Below are 21,619 nucleotides of genomic sequence, written 5' to 3'. Positions count from 1 at the left end.
CCTATCCAAATTATTCCATTCTTCATTGGACACTCATGTTGGTTTAGTACCCGGATCTACTGTGATCCACTGATCTTTGTCCACCAACAAATCTTCCATCTTGAGTTTCCACAACTCAAAACTATGACCATTAAATTTCTCGATCTCTATCTTTCCGGTTCTCCCCATTTTCTTTCACCACTAGAATCGATCTCGCAGATCTCCCATTGAATAGGGTCTACCACAGGCCCGAGTAAAACCCCTCAACAGCAAGGGCGTCCCCTTGAAGCCAAAACAACTCTAATACCAAATGTAGGTTTTAACCCCGTACAGAAATTACCTGCATACGAATTCCAAAACACAAGAAAATAAACTTTGCAAGAGAATGACACATAAAACACATATACACAAAGATTTTCCCTAGAACCCAAAACTGGGACTACCAGGTTGATTTTTAATTATGTTCCTTTCAATGGTACAATACATATTTATACATGCCAAAGCATCCAATACCATGGACTGAAAACCATCACGTCCAAAACCATGGACTGAAAGCCATCGCATCCAAAACCATGTGTGAAAAATCATGCACAAAACCATAAGTAGGTCATCCCAACCTAATATAGGGTCCAAAAACAAAATTTTCTGGGGCACTACCCCAGACCCCATATAGTGGGGTTACTTGCACCCCTCAAACCCCCTATGACTCCCCCTGCTATACAATGAAGGGGGGGCTCCTCCCCCATTCTAACCCCCCAATTAACTACGTGGGATAGTAGTGGAAAGAATATAAAACAACCCAACATCCACCTCCACCGCATACACCTTCTCCCACACCTCCACCACCACCACCACCATTCAACATGTCAAACACAATGAAGTTGCCAATTTTCAAATGTATAGGGAGTGAAGATACATATTAGTTCTGGTTTGTTGCAAATGCTATGTGGATAACACAGTAGATTACTAATGGAAACATAAAGAAGGTGCAATTATTTACTTCTCTGCAGGATCGTGTGTTGATGTGGTATATTAAGTACTGTTTTGATCATCTTGCGGCAATGTTAGCAGAGACTAAGGATAGTTTAAACAAAGAGTTTAGTAAGCCTAAGTCTGACTCGCAGTTAGTAGCTGGATTTAAGGAAATCACGATGAGGGTTGACGAGATGCCTTGGGAGTTAGATCAAAATTGAAATGTGTGATCTGCGAAGCTAATATGCAGCTCACAGATGGTCAGCACCGTGAGTGGTTTATAGCCTCACTTCTGCCCCTACTGAGAATTGCCTTGTCGCAAGAGAAGATATGGACTCAAGTAGAGACCCTAGAAATCATGATGAGGTTACATGTGACACCTATGCAAGATGCGACCTTGGGGGTAGAACAATTATATTCTCAGTTACAGAGCCTATGCTTAGAATTGCAAAGATTGAAGAAAGATAAGGAGGCTAAACCAAAGGTGCGCGAGGAAGTTTGGTGCCTGATGTGTAAGAGTCAAGGGCATGATAAAGACCATTATCCTATATTTGTGAGCTATATCATAGGAGGGGGACCAATTCCCCTAAGGCCAGAAGCTCCTGTAGGACCGGGTGTGGGGGCCATGCTATGGTGCGTTGTTTTTTAGGTGGCTAGAAAAATGCAACATATAATTGTCATTTTCTTTAAAATTTTGTTCAGACACCACAACAGTTGTTGTGTGACTTCTAGAAATTAGTGGGTTATGATGAGCACCACTGTCGTAGCTATGAATTAATGATGGAAAGTACGCCTACCTACCAAATGAAAGTAAAAACTTGGCCCCTAGAGTAGTGCATCAGAGGAGCATGCAGAGGATATTAGCAACGAGGATGAGGTTGAGGAGGAGGAGGGCCTAGTATAGGCCAGAGTAAGGTTATTTTTTACAACTACAGAACATCAATGCACTATGCGGGGGAGTTTCAGAATCAGACACACCCATCATGTCAATACTGCAACTAGTTTGATCACACTATATAAGAATGTGAGGTGCTGATAGCTAAGATGCATGAGAAAAAGGTGCAACCTAAGAAACCTATGCAGAAGTTATATATGATGAGAGTTGAGCCCTGTGAGGAGGACCAGAGCATGAACATAGTGTTGAGAAGCAACATAACAACTGGTGATGATAAAGGAAAACAACCTGAAGAGGATGGATGGGTCTGCAAGGCCTCAGAAAAGGAAGCTGATTTTGATTTGGCATGTGCCAAGGAAACTTTTATGGAAGCCAAGAAAAGCTCCATTGAGGCCTACACCTCAGGAAGCCAGAGAAAAGTGCAAGAGACAAGTGTGCCCAAAGAGGTTGATCCCTCTGTGCTTACCACCTTCTTGGAGACCTGCATGAAACCGTTGCTCAATAACAAAGTTGTGAAAGGACTGTAGGAGTTAATAAACATATGTGTTGGCAAAGAGAATGCCCCTAATCGACACTACGTAGTTATAAAAATTAGCAAACATAAGGCTAGGACAGGGCACAAGATGAGGCTCACGCGTAGATAGGAGATTATGAGATGGACCAGGCTATCTTGGATATGGGGTCGGATGCGAACGTTTTTCCAAAATAAACATGGGAGGGAATGGGGATACCCGCACTGCAGTGGTCCTCGATCCAGCTTAGAATGGAAAACTAGAAGAAGATCATCCCTATGGGATGATTGCATGGAGTAATAGTGGATATAGAAGATGCGACCGCAATGGCTAATTTTGAAGTGATAGAGATCATTGATGATAGTAATCCATACCTTGCACTCCTAGGAATTGACTAGGCCATTGACATGAATGGGGTGATCAACTTGAAGAAGTGGGCAATGTCGTTTGAAAATAAATCACTTCGAGTTGTAGTACAATTGGACCCTATAGAAGGGTCACGCTACACTGAACCGGTCCACGATTATAAAGAAAGTGAGGATGACTTAGATCAGATCTACAAAATAATGATGCGAGATCAAGACTAGATCAATCCGAGAGCCGATGGAAATATTGCATGGGACCAGGAGAGTTCCTGCACCTCTGATTTAGATGAAGAGTTGGAGCATTGGTAGGATCGTATGCATGAAGTATCTACATTACGCTCCAACATGATGGCTAAATCGTTGCAAAGAGTTTCATAGAAGGTAAGGCATTTACATTATTATGATGGTTTAATTGACGTGGATAAGTTTTTGAATGTGTTTTAGCATGAAGTCCCTGAGCATCACCACTTCCAAGCATTAGATTTGGCACTGTGCACTACGCCCACACGATGGTGGGCTATGCATAAGGATAGCTTTGATGGATGTCGGGATTATAGAAGAATGATGAGGTTGCAGTTTTGTCGACCTAATATTCGATTAAACGAGATATACGATTGGAGAAATGATCCATGCAATTATCTAGTGAAGTGGACTAAAGCTTATGGAATGGAGCTACAGCCGGAGTGGGTACACTTGTTTTGCCATAATTTAGACACAATTCCCATGAACTCATATTTGGAGACAAATATCCGCCATGGCACCATGGAGTGGGATTTATTGATGGAAGGATTCTTAATGACCTTTAGTTTTGAATATGGGTTCAAGAGCATTGATGAAGCTCTCCAGGAGATAAAGGCATTTATCTTCGTAACACTGCAAGAAGCTCTGGAATGGGTCCAGCTAGATTGCGGCACCCAACTCCGCTATGCACTAGAATGCTATAATGTGACTGCTGAAAAGGAGGATGAAGATCCAAGAGATATCAATATTCTCGAGGTGGAAGGACATCGTGAAGTTGAGGGCCCACAAAAAAAACCTGGACATCATCATGCTACTGAAAACCAAGAAAGTGAGCATTGGGATTGAAGCATAACTGAATTTTGCTAAAATTGGGGATTATTGAGGCAGTGCCACTGTGGATAAGGTTGATGAGTTACTCCACGAATATTAGTATCTATTCCTTATTAACGTTTTTTACTTGAAGGGCACAATAGGAGACTTGGGTTTTATGAAAATCACTCTGAAGCTGGACGTGAAGCCTGTTGAGCAAAGGTCATATCGCTTGAATCCTATGTACAAGGAAAAGGTTCACTTGGAGTTGGGTAAGATAATAGAAGAAGTGTCATAGAACCAGTGGAAGAATCTGATTGGGTCAGCCCAACAGTGGTTTAAGATAAGAAGTAGAAGGGCAAGATGATGATTTTTGTAGACCTGAGGAAGCTTAATGATGCGTGTGTCCATTATCCATTTCTGACACCATTTATAGATGAGGTGTTAAACAATGTTGGCAAGCAGGAGACTACTCATTCACTGATGGGTTTTTAGGGTACCATCAAATTAAGATCGCGCCAGAGGATAGAAGTAAAACAATCTTGGAAATGGAGTGGGGCTATTTTCAAGACATTGTGATGCCGTTTCAACTCAAGAATGCGCCTATGATATTTTATTGTGTAGTCATCGTGATGTTCAAGGAGTTTATTCATAAGTTCTTGGAGGTGTACTTTGATGACTGGATGGTGTTCGAACTAGCAAAGCACCATAGCAAGTTTGTGCCTAATGCTGGATATGTGTCAGAGATACCAAATCACATTGAATTTGAAGAAGTGCATATTCTGTGTTCCCTTTAGAATCCTGCTGGGTCATTTGGTGTGCAAACAAGGATTGATGGTGGACCTTACCAAGATTGTGGTGATAGTGTATCTGGAGGCCCCAAGGAATGTAAAGAAGTTGCGCTCAACTTTGTGACATATGGGATATTACAGAAAATTTGTCAAGGCACATGCTCAGATTACCGCGTTTATGGAGAAGTTGCTGAAGAAGGACGCAACATTCTGTTGGGATGAAGAATGTCAATGCAGCTTAGATGTTTTGAAAGAAAATATGGTCACCACACCAATATTGGTCGTCCCCGATTGGAAGAAGTAATTCCAGGTACATGTAGATGCTTCTTTCATTTCATTGGCTGCAATGCTAACACAGGTCGGTGAGGGAGAAATGTGCAATCCTATAGCCTTTGCGAGTAGGAAATTATCGAAGGCTGAAAAGAAATACTCAACGATGGAGCACGAAGGATTGGCCATGGTGTTTGTGCTTCAAAAGTTTAGGCAATATCTATTAGGAAAACATTTCAAAAGTACACAGATCATTCTGCCTTGAAATACCTGGTCAATAAGCCCGTGTTGAGGGGGGGGGGGAATATCTGCCGATGGTTGTTGTTATTCAAGGAGTGTGACTTTGAGGTCATTGTGAAGCTAGAGTAATTGAATGTAGGACCTAACCATCTCTCGTAGATCGAAACAGGAGACGAATCTACGAATTTGGAGGAAGGGTTTCTAGATGCGCAGATCTTCACTGTGCATATAGCGGATAATCATTTTGCAGATATCATTCATTTCTTGTCTATGGGGATGGCTCTGGAAGGGTACACAAGTCAACAAAAGAAGGAGTTAGTAGTGCGTGCGCTAAACTTTTCAATGATTACGGGACATCTGTACAAGATGGGTGTAGACAAGATACTGTGAAGATATGTGCTAGATTTTGAGAAAAATAGCATTCTCCCTGAAGCTCATGGAGGGGTTGCAGGAGTACATTATGTAGGCAAGGAAACTGCACAGAAGACTTTGCACGCAGGTCTATGGTGACCAATGATGCATAAGGATTCTAAAGAGTATTGTAAGGCTTGTGATGCATATTAGAGAATGGGCAGACTATTGTGAAGGGATGCATTTCCATTACAACCTCAAGCATCATTGCAACCGTTCGAAAAATGGGCAATTGATTTTGTTGGGCCAGTTCAGCCCCTAAGAAAGAAACCTAGTGCGTGCTACATCATCACCGGTTAAGGAAGCACAACCTGTTAAGGATTTTATAGGGGCTACAACAATAAAGTTTTTGTTCGAGAATGTCCTAACTATGTTTGGCTGCCCAAAAGTGTTGATGAGTGACAGAGGTAACACTTTCTGAATGAGACGATCAATGCACTAACATAAGAATTCTGGGTTTATCGTTAGAAGAGTACACCATATCACCCACTGACGAATGGAATTTTTGAGGCCTTAAACAAGATTTTAGAGAATGCGCTGATGAAGATCTATAATGCACAACGAAATGACTGGGATGTGCACGTACCTATGGTACTATGGGCATATAGGACTACTTGCAAGAAACTAACATGACAAACGTCGTTCAGACTAGTCTATGGTGTAGAAGCTATGATTCCAGTGGAGTATATCATTCCTAGTATGTGCATAGAAGCTCTCATAGGTATGGCAGATTATGAAGCCTTAGAAGAAAGACTTTTGTAGTTGATGGAGCTTGAAGAGGACTGATTCTTGGTTGGATTCCATCAGCAAGTATAGAAGGAACATGAAAATTCCTGGCATGATCATCAAAATAATCTTCAGACATTCAAGGTAAACGATCTGGTATTGTTATCTGATAGTAAGTTCACTAACTTTCTGAGTAATATTCAGGTGCATTGGCTGGGGTCATATATTATCAAAGAAATTACAAATGGAAGCACAATTCAATTCGCGAAGTTGGATGGAGAACCTTTTCGAGGAAGAGTGAATGGGAGTCAATTGAAGTTGTATACAAGGGATCCTGCGTAATGACTATATGCCGACAGGAGAGTCTTAGTGCTCCACGAAGTTGCAAGGGAGCATGAGACTATAAACTACACTGCCAAGATTGGAGGACTATGTGGTAGGTGGGTTGCACGAAAGATGATGCATATACAACCTATGAAGTTGTGCAAAGGAAGTTGCACTATGCAAGGAGGTACCACATAGCACAGTAGAAAAATGACCATTGGAGTCACTATTCATGATTTGATAGCCAGAAGATGGTTAAGAGGAGCGGGCTAGGGGGAATTTAAGGACAAAATGTTTGAATATCTACCGCCAAAACAACATTAATGGTCGAAATTTGGGGGGAACTGTCAGATTTGAATTTGAAAACCCCTTATGAACCACTCCTATTGGGAGGATTTAGTTGTGAGGCCTACATTTGCTAAGTTTTTTGAGTTGAATAAGAAATTCATCCTTGAAAAGATGCTTGGACCAAGCCCCGCAGAGACTTTGAGTACTGGTGGTGATGTTGCTTCTGAAGGAGCTGCTCCAGAGAGGGTAGGTATGGAAGCTCTGGGTCCTGTGCCTACGACACGGAGGTTGCCTAGGCCAAAGCCTACCCCTATTAAACAAACACAGAAATCGAAGAAAGATAAACAAAAAAATCTAGTGTTGGTGCGCAAATCGCCCAAGAAGCACTCTACAACACAAAAGGAAAATAAAAGCAAGCAGTGTGAAAAGATCGTCGATATGGAGGTGGAGGAAGGATAGGGCACAAAAGACATAGATGCTAAGGGAATGGAGCCCATCACAAAGCTACCTATCTATATCCCTTCATGCAAGGCGAAGGCGAAGGTCACCAAGGACTCAGACTCAGACAAATTTTCTATTTCTACACCCATGCTACCTAAGCAGGTCCCTTTTAAGGTCTGCGGCTTGCGTGGATCCCATTGTTGAAGATGGAAGATTGGGACCTCGCAGATCATGCTAGGTTTCCTCACTTAGGAACATCTAACTATATGAAGCATGTCTACTAAGCGGACTCGGGTGTCACCACGCTATATATGGTGGAATGGATCCACGGTGTGGAGAATTCAAGATTGTTGAACTTGTTCTGGGTGCCCCGTTATCACTGCATCCCTATTAACACAGCCTATGTGTACAAACTACACACTGTGGTGCATGATGGGTTCTTACAGCCAGGAGGGCCTATCCCCATCACTGACATGCTCATCCATAGGATCACGCACCTGCCATACAATGGATTGAATCTGACCAAGGAGTTTGGCAGAAATATAGGAGAAAAGGATTTGGCAGAAAGAATGAAGAAGGAATTTGACCTCTTGAAGAAGGCGCGGGGATACTCAATCACTTGCATAAATGACCCCACAGTGAAAATTGCTACGTAGATATTAGTAGGGAAGGTAATGAGAAAGTGTCAAACGATGAAGTTCCAACACCCGTGGTCTCCCTAGCTACACAATGTGCGAAGGGTGTGTAGTTCAATTGGTCTAGGTACCTATGCCAAGAATACCTCACGAATTGTCACAAGGCCCAGGATGAGACCAAGTCATTCCATTATGCTTTGTTGCTCCTCTCCATTTTTTTGGTTGCATGGGAGCTACTCGAGTATAGACATTTTCCTCCGCTAGCAGAAGGATTACCAGAGGCAGCAAAGTTCTCTTCCCTATGGGCTACAAAGGACCCCACACGGGTCACAAAAACAGAAGTATTCTAGGTTTTGATGGAATGCAGCCTCTGCATGGCCATTAACCAACACCTAAGATTGTCCTAGACCTTTTACACACAGTTGTCAGCCTATGCCGTGTTTAAGGTTGACTTTCACCGAGTATACATTTAGGCGCGAAAGCATCCACAACAGAATTCGCATGACTTGCCATATTTGGTAATAGATACTGATGTACAGGAGGTGATCAAGCAACGACCCGTAGAGTGGCATGGCCCCTCAGACCTAGATGTCAGAAGCAATAAGGGTGGGGGAAGTTCGAAAGCAAAGAAAAGAAAGGAAGCAGCTAAGCAGGATGCACAAAACTTGATTGCGCAACGGAAGAAGGAAGTGCAGAGAAGGCTTGGCTATAGAAAGAGCGCGCTACTAAGGAGCAGGTTAAACATGAGCAACGAGAGTTAGAAAAAAGTGGAAAATCCCCTTCGCCAGAGTACGAGGAGGAAGAAAAATCTAAACAAGATGGTAGAGGAGATGAGGGGCTGAGCACCCCGTTTTGGCTAAATAAGCATGGATAGGAGCAGCGGGAAGGTCCCCAGAAAAAGGAAAAATCAAACAAGTCATAGAGTGATCCCATGGTATTGACAGAGGGAAATCGCGATGAGATCAAAGACAAAATATGGGACAATACAACTGAAGTGATGCAGTAGTTTGAGCAGTAGTATATGCAGACACTGGGGAGTGTCCAAAAGGATCTGTGCAAACTGCAGAACTAGGATAACATGATACAGGTGGGAAAGGGTCAAGTGAATGCAACACAAGTGAGCCTGGCCTCGGGGATGAGTCAAGCAGTAGAATTGGTAAGGATCCTATATCTTTGCATTGTTGCATTACCCGAAGGGTCCCTATGTGTAGAATCGGTCGATGATCGCATCATCTCAAGCACCCCTAAGAACATCAGGCTGAACATCGTAGTGCTCCCCAATGAGATTCTTCATGCACTTCATACAGGGGTGACAGAGGAATTGAGAGCTTGGGAGTAGCGTTCTCTCAATCTAATCAACAAATACAGGGTGAACAATGAGCAGATGTTTGCTGAGAAAATGTTGGCCTTGAAAGAAAAGGAAACGCTACAGGCACATAGTTCTCGACTAGAGTCTGTTGTTGCAAAGGCATGCAGAACAGTGCTTGAGCTTCAAAGTCCTGAGGATGCACAGTCGGAAGAGAGCATCAGGAAGCTAGCCGCTAGAGTGCGAGAGGCAAAGGCAGAGGTTAGCCAAGTTCAATTTGAACTAAACATGAAAATAACTGAGTTGCAATTAAATTTGTAGCCCACGACTCTGCCTGAGGTCAGGGAGCAGCATGAAGCTGCCTTAAAAGAAGGGATGGCCACCTTGGATACCATAGTCGCTGTCTATTCAACATTATTTGAGCAGGAAATGGAGTTGGTGACGACTCTGTAGGAAGACCTAAACCTACAGATATTGAATACAGAGGTTCAGGAGCTATAGAAATAGTACGATGAAGTCTGGGCAATAGTGCATTCCATTGCCCTGACACAATGCCTAGCCAAGTTGCAGGAAGGGAAGCAGCTCCTTGCAAATGTCGAAGCAACACAAAATAAGGAGGCCTTGCTTAAGGACATGCTAGGACCCTAGTTAGATGAGGCTTACTAGGTCATGACCAACATTCAAGAGAAACTCACAGGCTTGTAGCAAATGCAGAAGATGATGAGGCTAGTTGCAGAAGGAACAACTACAGAGAAGCCAGTGGAAGAGGTCAAGCAGGAAGCCACGTAGAGCATTGCCAATGTTGTAGTAGTTCAAGTGGAACTGGGTCTTCGTAGAAATATCACAGCGCCATCTGAGTGACTTGAGGATGATTCATGACCTTTGTCTTGGGGGCCTATTGGGATGGGGTTCCCTGTGTTAGTTTTGGGGTTAAAAACCCAAGTCTGATGTAATTTTTGTAAATAATGTAAAAGCTTTGCAATTTGTGGATGTGGAGTGCGTATATGGTTAGGATTCAAAGGGATTTTAGCCCCTTATTCATGTAAAAGTGGATTCTATTTTGAGATCCACTCATCATCTGCAGACCATGGGATTATATGTAGAAGGCTATAAATGGGTGTGCCTTAGAGAATCTAAGGCATATATCTGATGATGATGTTAGTAATGGGTCGATAGAAGAGAAGTCTTAGCATAGAGAAGAGCTTCATATAGGAGAGTAAGGCTCTGCAGCTGAGTGCGCAGAGGCCTAGGTAGAGTCCGCAGCTGAGTGGGTGGACCACTGCAGCTGAGTGCGTATAAAAGTTTTGAGTCTATATTTTGAATTGGAAATCAATAAAGAAGTTGTTTTGGAGAAATATTGTGTATTTCTGTTTGCTTTTGTTTATAATTGTTGTTGTTGATGAAATAATATGCTTATGAAATATTGATCTAATGATGCGTGATTCTATTGAATAGTTTTTAGATGATGTACGTAGGAATGTTGTTGTAATTTCGCAAAGGTTTTTATGAATCATCTAATGTTTATTAATAACCCGAGCTTATATACACAAGCCCTAGTCTAGAGTAGTTCTCCAATGTGCGTAAGTGGATAAATAGACTGTTAAGGGTTCGCAAAGACTGATCATGGACCTTCACGAAGGTCCGAAGGTAATTTTAGTATAACTATAGTACTAAGCCCTAGAGGCTTATAGATCTACTCAAAGGCCAATCTAGGGCACTAAAAAACATCACTTTTGTCTCTCGATGCAGAAACTCGGTTCTTGCATCCCCCCATTTTGCTTCAGGTTAGACTGCAGCCTACGTTATGTAGGTTGTTATTGAAAGTTCTAGTAGTCTAGGGATTTGTTGGTTGGTGTGACTAACTCTGAACCAGGGTCAAGACCCCCTAAGGCAACAATTACCATGCCTTGGATTTGTGCAAGAATGACAATTTCCTCTGTTGGAAAACTGTACAAACATTGATAAAACAACGTTGTGGATAAGAGTAGTCATTTACATACCATGAGCATGGGTGTGAGCTACAACTAGGTGTAATGAAGATCCAAGTAGAGAAATGCACATAGCCAAAGGATGGAACACGATGGAAGAAAACATTGTGCCCCAAGCCTATTCTACTTTGAGACCCAGAATCAAAAGATATGCAGGATACCTAGAATTATAGTGAAGTTGGAGACAATTACACAACTATTTTCATAGTGAACTAGTTCACTATTACCATAATATGTTTTACATCATCATGTTGAAAAGAGATACAAAGAAACGTAGGTACGTAGACCTTCTAAATTTGCTGTAATTTTAAAAATTACTATAAATGGTGCTTCTTGGGGACTTTACAAAGAGTATAAAGTTTGGGAGCATGACTTTGTGGGTCCAAGTTTGTATGAAAAATCAACTAGAGCACTACACATTGTGGCCCAGCTGTAGAAATATTTTCTTTACTCTTGAATTTAGCCACCTTTATTTCCCACTGCATCCCTATGCTTATCATCTACAACTTTGGCTTGAACTAAGAGATGTTTTTCTAAATCTTAATAAAAACATAACTAGTCTATGATCATAGCTTTTGATCAATGATGTTTCTTGTCATTTTTATTTTTTTTAATAGAGCGTAAAAGTCATTTACAAAATCAATCATTTATATGTTTTTCTTAATGGAGGGTACAAAAGGAGATGCTTGAATAATAGAGGATATTCACAATTTTCTATGAGTTCAAGGCCTCCTTCTACTCAGGGATTGAATTCACCAGTAATTGAGTTTGAAGTGGAGGAGTCTTACATGGCTATGGATGGTGGGGAGGAAGATGTTATATTGAAATTCGTCATCGGTTGTGAGAGGTCATATGAGATGGGGTCGTCCTTTAAAGAAAAGTAAGGAATACAAGAAGAAGAAGAACTCTGATAATTCTTCACATCTAAAAATGTATTTAGATTTTGTATTTTGTAGTGCAAATATATTTTTTGTGGGAGTTGAAAGAGGGTGGAGAGAATGTGGTTCTCAAGTTGTGCTTGAAATTTTAGATCATAATGAGTGGATGCTTGCTATGAAACTATCTGGATTTACAAAATAGACTCGTAAGGCACAACAACTTGTTCAATCAAACACAACATATCGTTACACCTAGGCTATGATATGGAGAGGTGGGAAGGATTGGAGCTTGGAGTTTCTTGATAACAAGAAATGAGCTCTATTCAAACAATTGCATGAAGAATGCCACAATCAAATTTTGCAAGCTACTTCATTGAGGAACATACTAATACCTAGAGTGTGCAAGATAGAGGATTACGATTGCACTTCTAATTTTATTTACTCTATTTCAAGATATAGCAGACAATTAGAGAGTGAAGTTGAAATGGCCTTGAACACTTCTTGTGTCATGTATGGCATGGACAGTGAGGATGAAGAGTAGCTTATTATTTTAAACGATATGAGGGTTGGTGATGAAGTTTGCTAACCGATTCAAGTATTGGAAGAAATATTTGGGAGAATTATGGATCTACTAGAGAAGGCTTCGTTCACACACCAACGTGAGCTATTGAATAATGATGAAGTAAATGAATTATGTTGGGATATTTCGTCAATGAAAGTAGTGAAATCCATTCATGCTCATTGGAAAGAGAAGAGGTCGAAGAGAGGCATGACTTTTATTCGCCATTTTCAACCTACGTCTTGGGAGTTATACCAAAAACAAATAAATGAATGTGAGTCACAAATCATTGAATTAAAAAACTCATTAGCATCAAAGAAGAATCAGTTAATGCTGGAAAGACCATTATTGTTTTCATTTTTCCTATAACATAGAGGAATGGAAATTCCAAACAAGACACAAAAATAGAGACCTCACAAGTAATTCAATGCAAGGAAGCAAATTAAACAAAGGATTAAGTGAGTAGCATTTTCCCAGCTACTGGGAAGTAGGGTTGGATGAACATTGAAGAGGAAAATTATTAAAATGCATTAGGTTATCTCTATATCTCTATTCATCCACAAATTGACGTTCATTATCAACGTGGAAGCATCACTGTAGTTTCATTAGAAACAACCATACAATTAGATTCTTGTGTGGGGAGCATTGCCAGGTGGGTGCATAATTCATGGAAATATGAAAATAGGTAGATGTGTAGAAAATATCCTTGTAGAATTTCAACCATAGAGCCATGGAACGTATTTCCTCATATAAAATATTTTTTTTGCTAGTGGCATGTGGGATGAAGTAGCAAAGATAAGAAGAATGATGAAAGATAGGGGCTATAAAAAGTAACCAGGATGTAGCTCAATTCAAGTCAAAAACTAAATGCCCATACTTGTTGTAAGAGATAACATGCATCCACAAAAAGAGGATATGTATCCATAGCTGGACAAATTAGTTGGGCAGATGAAGGAAGAAGGATAAGTATCGAACTGTGAATATTAACCATGTGTACCCAATGGTGAATATTAAGTTGTTGATGCACAATGTTGAGGAGGAGCAAAAGCAACAAATTCTCTGGAATCATTGTGAGAAGCTGGCGATTTCTTTTGTACTCATCATCACCTCGCCTTGAACAACTCTAAGAGTCTTGAATAATATTAGTGTTTCTGTTGACTGTCACACCACTATCAAGTTATCTCTAAGATTGCCAAGAGAGAGATTGTTTTGACGGATGCAAATTCTTTTGATCATTTTAAGGATGGGAAGTGCTCTTGCAGATATTATTGATGATTCCATATGAGAATGACGTTCATCTGTGACTTTTTTTAATTTGGAAGAAAGAATGTCCTTCGTTTGAAAACTACTCATAGTTCAAGAAAGACAGGGAGTAGATATAAGCATGTGAGAATGCTAATTCAACTAGATATTAAGTTTTCTACTAGTAGGGGTTCAATTAAATAAATTTGTGAAGGAATTTACTCTTTAAAATCTTAGTGTGTTCCAGGAACTTATTTGAGACCCCATTGGCCTAGATAGCCTTAGGATTAACCCTTAGGACATATGTACCATTTTTCTTGCTTTACACTCAACTTCCATCCTTGACCTGGTCTTATTAGGATTTTCAGGTTATATTTATTTTGTAGGACCCTCGAACAATATTTAACTTTAGGTGCCACTTCCAACATATGCACTACTCTATGCCAAACACAAAACTACATGAAGCACACAAACTATTATATGATTATTTGAAAAGAGGGCTTGGCCTTTGATCAGTTCCCTTATCTCCACAAAATAATGGAGATAATTTACCTTTCCATGTCTCTTTCTGGACATTAACCATTGGTAAATTTTTTGTTTGTGAATGCCCACAAAAATTTATTTCAGTTGAATGTGTTTCTACATTAGATTGAAGAAATATAGTGTGCAATGGGTGTGAAGGGGAAATTGCATATATCTTAGGAAGCATTTGATGTGCTGGTTCAAGAGAACATCAATTATTTCGACATGGAATGATAGGAGTCTATGAAGATGATATCCAGACTTTCAAGTTACAGAACCAGTTCAACTTACAGTTAGTACTACTAGTAATTTTAGTGTCTCAGATGCTTTTTACTCTAGTTTACACTAGTGTAGGGACAAGAAAATTCAAAATTGATGAGAAGTAGTGTTTCTTGTTCATAGAACCAACTCTAGAAAAAAAATGGAATAGTTGCATGATGAGGTGTCTACCATTCTAGATAAGCGTCAAATAAGTAGCACTCAAACTCACCTGCACTACTGGTAAAGTCCTAAGGAAAAGTGTTGTCTATTAAAGGCACAAAAAAGATAGACAACCAATTATTTCAGTCTACCAAGGTGCAAATACCTGGAATTTTTGGTTGTATGAAGGCTTCAAAAACTCTATAATTAGGACAATGGGACTAAGAAACTAGAAACAAAATTATCCTTTCACCATATATTACATCAACTCATCCTCTATTTTCACCATAGAACTTTTTTTACCCCGTTTTCACACACCTTTTATCTAAATATCAAGAATTCTATTGGTGTGTGTTATAATTCTATGAGGTAGCAAAAAATGATTCAGTTGCTTACTAGTTGTCCCTAAGTTATAGATATTTTCTTAGGCATATACTCATATACAAGTTTATACCTCACGGGCATGCTTTCCCATCTCCAATGCCACTAGTTTTTGTTCCTTTTATGCTAAAAACTTGGATCAATTTCTAACTCATTTGTATTTTATGTTTCAGTAAGAAAACATCCTGCTTGTTAAAGCTTATTAGTTGATTTTATTCCCCGCCCCCTACAGAATGTTTCCACATCAATATAAATCTTTAATATTACATCCTTTCTATAACAATGTTGATTTATCTTCATAGAACCCACAATCAATGTAGATACTCTCAAAACTATTCATCAGTACATCAAATCTTAGATTGCATCTTGTTATGTCCTTTTCGCCATCTAAAAATGTATTTGTCAAATTGGTTTCTTCATATAACTTGGCATACAATATCTAAACCCAGGAGTTGTGTTATAATTCAACATTGGAACTAATGTCTAGTCCACAAAACATTGTGTTATATAATATGTGAAAAAATAATCAAAGACGATTTCTATTAAGATCCTTTAATTGGGGCACTGAAAGGAGGTTCCTTTGTTTCAGTCACGCGGGGATGTTTCAAAAGAAAGTCGTAGCTATTTGAAATTTGACCAACTGGAAATAAATTTTGTTTACCTACATTGACTGCACTTTGGTGGCATGATGTTCAATGAACTTCTGAAGAACATTGGTCCAATGAAAAACATAACAATATATCAGTTATCCTTACACTATACTAAGGTATTTTATTGCTCATTATGATACAGATATCATATTCATGATCGGTTAACTCTAATATCTATTTATAATCATCTTTCACATCTTTCGAATACACATGAAATTGCTTCCACCAAAATCACCTTGGCTTTGCACATGGCCTCATTCCTTTCAAGCTCATGCAATGTGGTTGGGGCATAAAATGCCAAGAATGGAACACTAGTGGTTAACTTAACACTTTGTTGACCTCAAAAATGAATCGACTCCCCATTGGCAAAATCACTTCCTTTTCATAATTGATGTTTCTATATAAGAATCCATCCAAGAGGTTCTGCCATCAAATTGATGAGTATCACAAGGATTGCCTTGCACATGTTGAATGAATTATTCCCAATTTCCTTAAAAAGAAATTTCTTAGAATGTTTTCTTCCATGACTCTTTAAAACTGTTGGCAAGAATGGATTTACCTCGCCTGTTAGACACAACATATATCAAATTTGTCTCGTCATCTTCCATTTTCAAATTCATGTTAGAGTGGTTGTGTAATATGGCCTGAACAAATCCTTTTTCACGTGTTTTCTGTAGATGCTCAATGTGAATCTTTGGTGTACATTAAATTCAGTAAATGCTCGTCTTCCATGAATTGGCTCATTTAAGGAGGCTAATATACCTAGATATTGAATCAATAGATTCATGCAATGAGTGGAAAATGGATCCAATAAATGGATTTTTTTTATACATTGTAAGCCTTCAAATAGCCACATACTTTGAAGCACTATGTTTAAGGAATTGAACAACATTTTCCTTTTTAGCTTGAAATCTTGCTTCTTTCAATGGGATGAAATCTGTAAACTTCCTGTATTTTTTCGTGTCAATCAACTTAAAAACCAAAAATCATCAAGGAAAACAAACTGACATATTAGTAAAGGGATCATGTAATATAGATATTAAAAAAACATTTTGATTTTGAAACTTGTATATTTTTTAGTCTCTTTGTTGTGAACCTAATGTGAAATCTGATTGATAAAAAACTGAATGAGACTGACAAAGAAATCTAAAACTAGAAGGTAATATGAGATCCAAAAATAATAGAGTGCTAACAATAGTAAACAACATAAAAACAATAGCAATTTCGGTAACTTTAATACTCACAATAGTAGTTCAGTAATAATGCTAAATATCCCAGCAATATTCAACATTACATTTGATAGTTGATTCTAGAGTAGTAATGGTGGAAAAAGTAGTTACTAGTAACAATGATTGAAGACATGAAATCCATGCATATAAAGACTGAAAGGTATAGATTCCCGTTGAAATATGTAACTAGGTTCGGTCTTCATAATGACATGTGTAATCATGATTTTATGTAATTGATGTAAAGAAGAAAAATAAAATTAATTTTTTTATGCTTGAGACCTAGGTTTCATGCTCAAGGAATTTTATTTTTATATAGATCAAGCTCCCATTATGAGCTCTTAGGATTGGTCATTGAGTCATAAAGTCAATTGAGTCATTGTCATGTATTGAAGACCCATTTGGGCATGTTACATATTGTAAGAAATTTATTTGAGTCAAAATGATTGTCAAAGAAACCCCTCCAAGACCAAATATTCAAGCTCCAAGTGAAGTCGACATGCTTGGGAAAATGCGATCCGGGCCAAGGAAGCCTAGATCTACCCAAGAGAAGTGAGAAATTGAACAGATCTGAAGGATTGGATAATGGTGGTTGTAGATATAAGTGAACGATAATACATTCAAGTGAAATGAGTGCAAGAATCAATCAAACTAAAGGAAAGTGAAGCATGTGGAGATATTCATCGCAACGACGAACATTAGTGCAGAAACTTGGTGATGCATGCTACACTTGGGAAAGGAAATGACAAACTTTAAACAACACTTCTACAAGATAAAACAATTTGAAATGTCAATGATCGTTCAACAAAATGAGTGAAACAACAATTTGACAAGCTAAACAAACAAAGGCGACAAAAAAAGCAACAAAAGACTAGAAAAGCAAGACTTACCCAGAAAAGCAGCGACGATTGCACCAGATTTTCCTTGATCTCCTCAAGAATGTCAGAGCTCTAAGATAGAATTTGCAAATGAGCTCTACCTGTGCTAATTAAATAGATTTGGTTGATTTAGGTTTTATGACGCGAAGGCCAAAAATCAAGGAAAAATCGACACTTCCTGGCAATTTCAAAAATTACTCAAGTGTCTCCTCCGAGACTCTAAAAACAGATCCCTATTTTCTAGGGATTCTTTTTCAATTTTTTTCTTCTTTTATTTTTGAGAAAAAGCTATCGTTCATGGCCTGCAGAGATTGCACAGCTCTAGGAAGGACTCGGCAACTCACTAGCTCATGCACTGAGCAACTTCTGAGTAGGAACCTTCTGCGCAATTTCTGGGCTGAGCGGCTCTAGGTTTCCTCTCATCCTATGCATAGTTTCGTAGCTGAATACAGGCTGTCACCTGGCTCTACGTAATTCTGGAGCTGAAGGTTCACTATTATCTTGGACTGTGCAATTCCCAAGAGCAAGGCTAGTTGCCCTCAAGGATTGCGCAGTTCACTAAGGAAAGCCTAGAACCGGGTTGAAACCAAGTCAAGAGATCGACTTGTGGGTTAGAAAGTAAAGAAAGTAAGAAAACACAAGCCATAATGTGAAATATAAACCTCCATGAAAGAACAAGTACCTGGGTCAGTGCGAGATGAGCTCCTTTGATTTAGAAGCGAGGCTCCAAAACAAAGAATAACACAAATTTTGGAGGGTTGTTGTAGCCGCTACAACACTTCCTCAGCTCCCACTACTGCAAGTGACGAACTCTTCTCTCCAGGATTTGTGAGTGCTCAAGAATGTGGGTCTCGACCTAGAAAATAGTGGTATGCCAAAATAGCTGCCACAAACACCTTAGCGTGACAACTTGGAGCTAACCCCTTGACAGAGAATTCCTATCATGATTTGAGTATCTAACTAAAAACGTAAGGGGGTACTTAAATGGCCATGTTAAGGTAGAAAACTATGTATTGTGATTCTTGTCATATGATGTTTTTTGTTGATAATAAAAAGGTACTAAAATCAAGAATATCATGTGTGCGACCTTTTCGATTTATTCGTAATTGTCAAATACCTTATGTGGCTTTGCTAAAAGAACATTTCTTTAATTTATGGGAACAATAGATAAAATATATTGACATTAATATGGTATAATCTGGTAATGGTAATATGCGTAGTTGAGGATGTTGCATGTTTTTTTAATTAAGTGCAACAATTGTTGCATGATTTCTTTAATGGAAAGGAGATCTGCAAGAGTATCAATCCCGATGAAGTTGTTTCTTATGGTGTTGCGGTTCAAGCTGCAATTATTAGTGGAGAAGGAAATGAGAAGGTGCAAGACCTTTTGCTTCTTGACGTCACTCCACTATCACTTGGATTGGAAATTGCCAGAAGAGTGATGATTGTTTTGATCCCGCAGAACACAATGATTCCAACGAAGAAAGAACAAGTCTTCTCCACATACTCTGACAATCAGCCTGGTGTTTGGATCCAAGTATTTGAAGGTGAAAGAGCAAGAATGAAGGACAACAATCTTTTGGGTAAGTTTGAGTTATCTGACATTCCTCATGCCCCAAGGGGTGTACCTCAGATCACTGTTTGCTTTGACATTGATGCCAATGGTATCCTGAATGTCTCTGCTGAGGATAAAACAACTGGGCAGAAGAACAAGATTACCATTACCAATGATAAGGGCAGGATAAGCAAGGATGAGATAGAAAATATGGTTCAGGATGTAGAGAAATACAATGATGGGGATGAAGAACTAAAATTGAAGGTAGAAGCCAAGGGATCACTATGCATACAACATGAGGAATACCATTAGCCATGATACGATTGCAGGGAAACCAGACCCGACTAACAAGAAGAAAATTGAGGATGCATTTGATGGAATTATCAGCTGGTTGGATGGAAACCAGTTGGTTGAGAAGGAAGAGTTTGAGGACAAGTTGAAAGAGCTAGAGTCCACTTGCAATCCTATCATTGCAAAAATGTACCAAGGTGAAGGTGATGCAGAATTTCCTGGTGCTAATGCTTTTAGTGGAACTTCTGATGTTGATGATGAGGGTGCAAGGGACCATGGTACCAACATTGAGGAAATGGATTATAAATATTTCTTCATCACCTTTTATGTTTTTTCTTTAATTCATTTAAATTTCTCGAATCAGAATTTATGAAATTTAAAAAAGAAAATCAAACAAAAACAAAGACAAACACTTGATTAATTCAAATTTTAAGATTCTCCCACTGCATTTATTACTTTTGATTAAATTTTCACAAGAACCATTTAATCTTTAATTAAATAGAACCTTTATTCTACTTGTACCGGTTTCCTTTGTCCCGTATTCGTTCAATGGATAGAATAGAACCCAATTAAACTGAACGTGTGTGCTTCAATTAAAATTACTCTATACAATAATCATGCCTATCATGTTATATATACATTGCCTATCATGTTATATATACATTTCTATACTTATTAGCTTTTAATAACACAGAAAACATAAGATTACACAATCAATTTTAATAATAGAAATGTTGTGAACATCCACTTTTAAAGATTACATCAACCTGAGCAACGACTTACAGTTTCATAAATTCAATTGAGAAGGGAGAAGGGAAAACTTACGGGACTTTATTAAGTTATAAGAGGAATATATATAGTCTTGATCTATGATATAATATTAATATTATGATTTCAAAAAAATGTGAGTGTAGTTATGGGATTTCGCATCTCCACGTGCTAATCATATATATTCCAAACTATTACTTCTACACAATAAAGGATTTGTCAAAGTGAGCGTGAAATTGAATTCAATAATCCATAAATTTCTAGAAATATATCGAAATCTTTCCATTCCATCTAGTAAATTAACTACAAGAAATAATGTTAAACAAAATCCTTCGTAGATATCTAGCTTATATCTTTGTACAACAAAGCAAAGCCCCTCATTGTTAGTCAAAGTTTGAAGAGATCAACACTAGTCTTAAATAAATAAGGGAGGTCTTAAAATAGGGAAGGAAAGAATAAGTCTTTTAAATTATGGAAGGAAATATAAAATATTGTCTTAAATAAGGGAGGTCTTCGAAAGAAAGTCTTTTAAATTATGGAAGGAAATATAAAATATTGAATAGGTTAGTGATAAAACAATGTATGAATTAAAATAATTAAGAATGAGTAATGGAAATGGTATGAGAAAGTTTATTTAGGTATATTATTTATAGGTGCTATATAAAAGTTATGTATGTTTATTTGAAATTGTTAATGTATGTTTGTTTAGAAATTGTGTATGTTAATTTTTTAATTTTGGATTTACCAAGTGTCAAGAGGGATCAAATCTTTTAAAATACAAACTTCTTTTTTGAATGTAAAAGTTGAGAAAATGTTTCAACCTCTATAGATTTGATTCCTTTTTATTCTTCTCGACCTTTGGTAGATCCTAAGTTAAGATGAATCTATATTGGTTATTAATAATAAATAGATAATGTTTATTTTACCATAAATGTATTGTTAATTTTCTTCAATTAGTTATAACATACTATGTAAACTAGCCTATATTGATATGAGCTTTATATCACAATAAAAATATTATAATTGCTTCTATATTCAAATATAAATACACTTTAA

General features: G+C 38.4%; 1 pseudogene; it reads left to right on the top strand.

Annotated features, from left to right (window-relative positions):
* The first annotated feature begins 8,977 nt into the window (after nt 1-8,977).
* On the top strand, nt 8,978-20,168 carry LOC149232901 (heat shock 70 kDa protein 4-like; annotated as a pseudogene).
* Nucleotides 20,169-21,619: the final 1,451 nt, after the last annotated feature.

This window comes from Pinus tabuliformis, chromosome J, assembly GCF_031772625.1.
Source record: "Pinus tabuliformis cultivar Carrire ecotype Pingquan chromosome J, CPIR1, whole genome shotgun sequence".
NCBI lineage: Eukaryota > Viridiplantae > Streptophyta > Pinopsida > Pinales > Pinaceae > Pinus > Pinus tabuliformis.
This window is presented reverse-complemented; position numbering and strand designations above follow the sequence as displayed.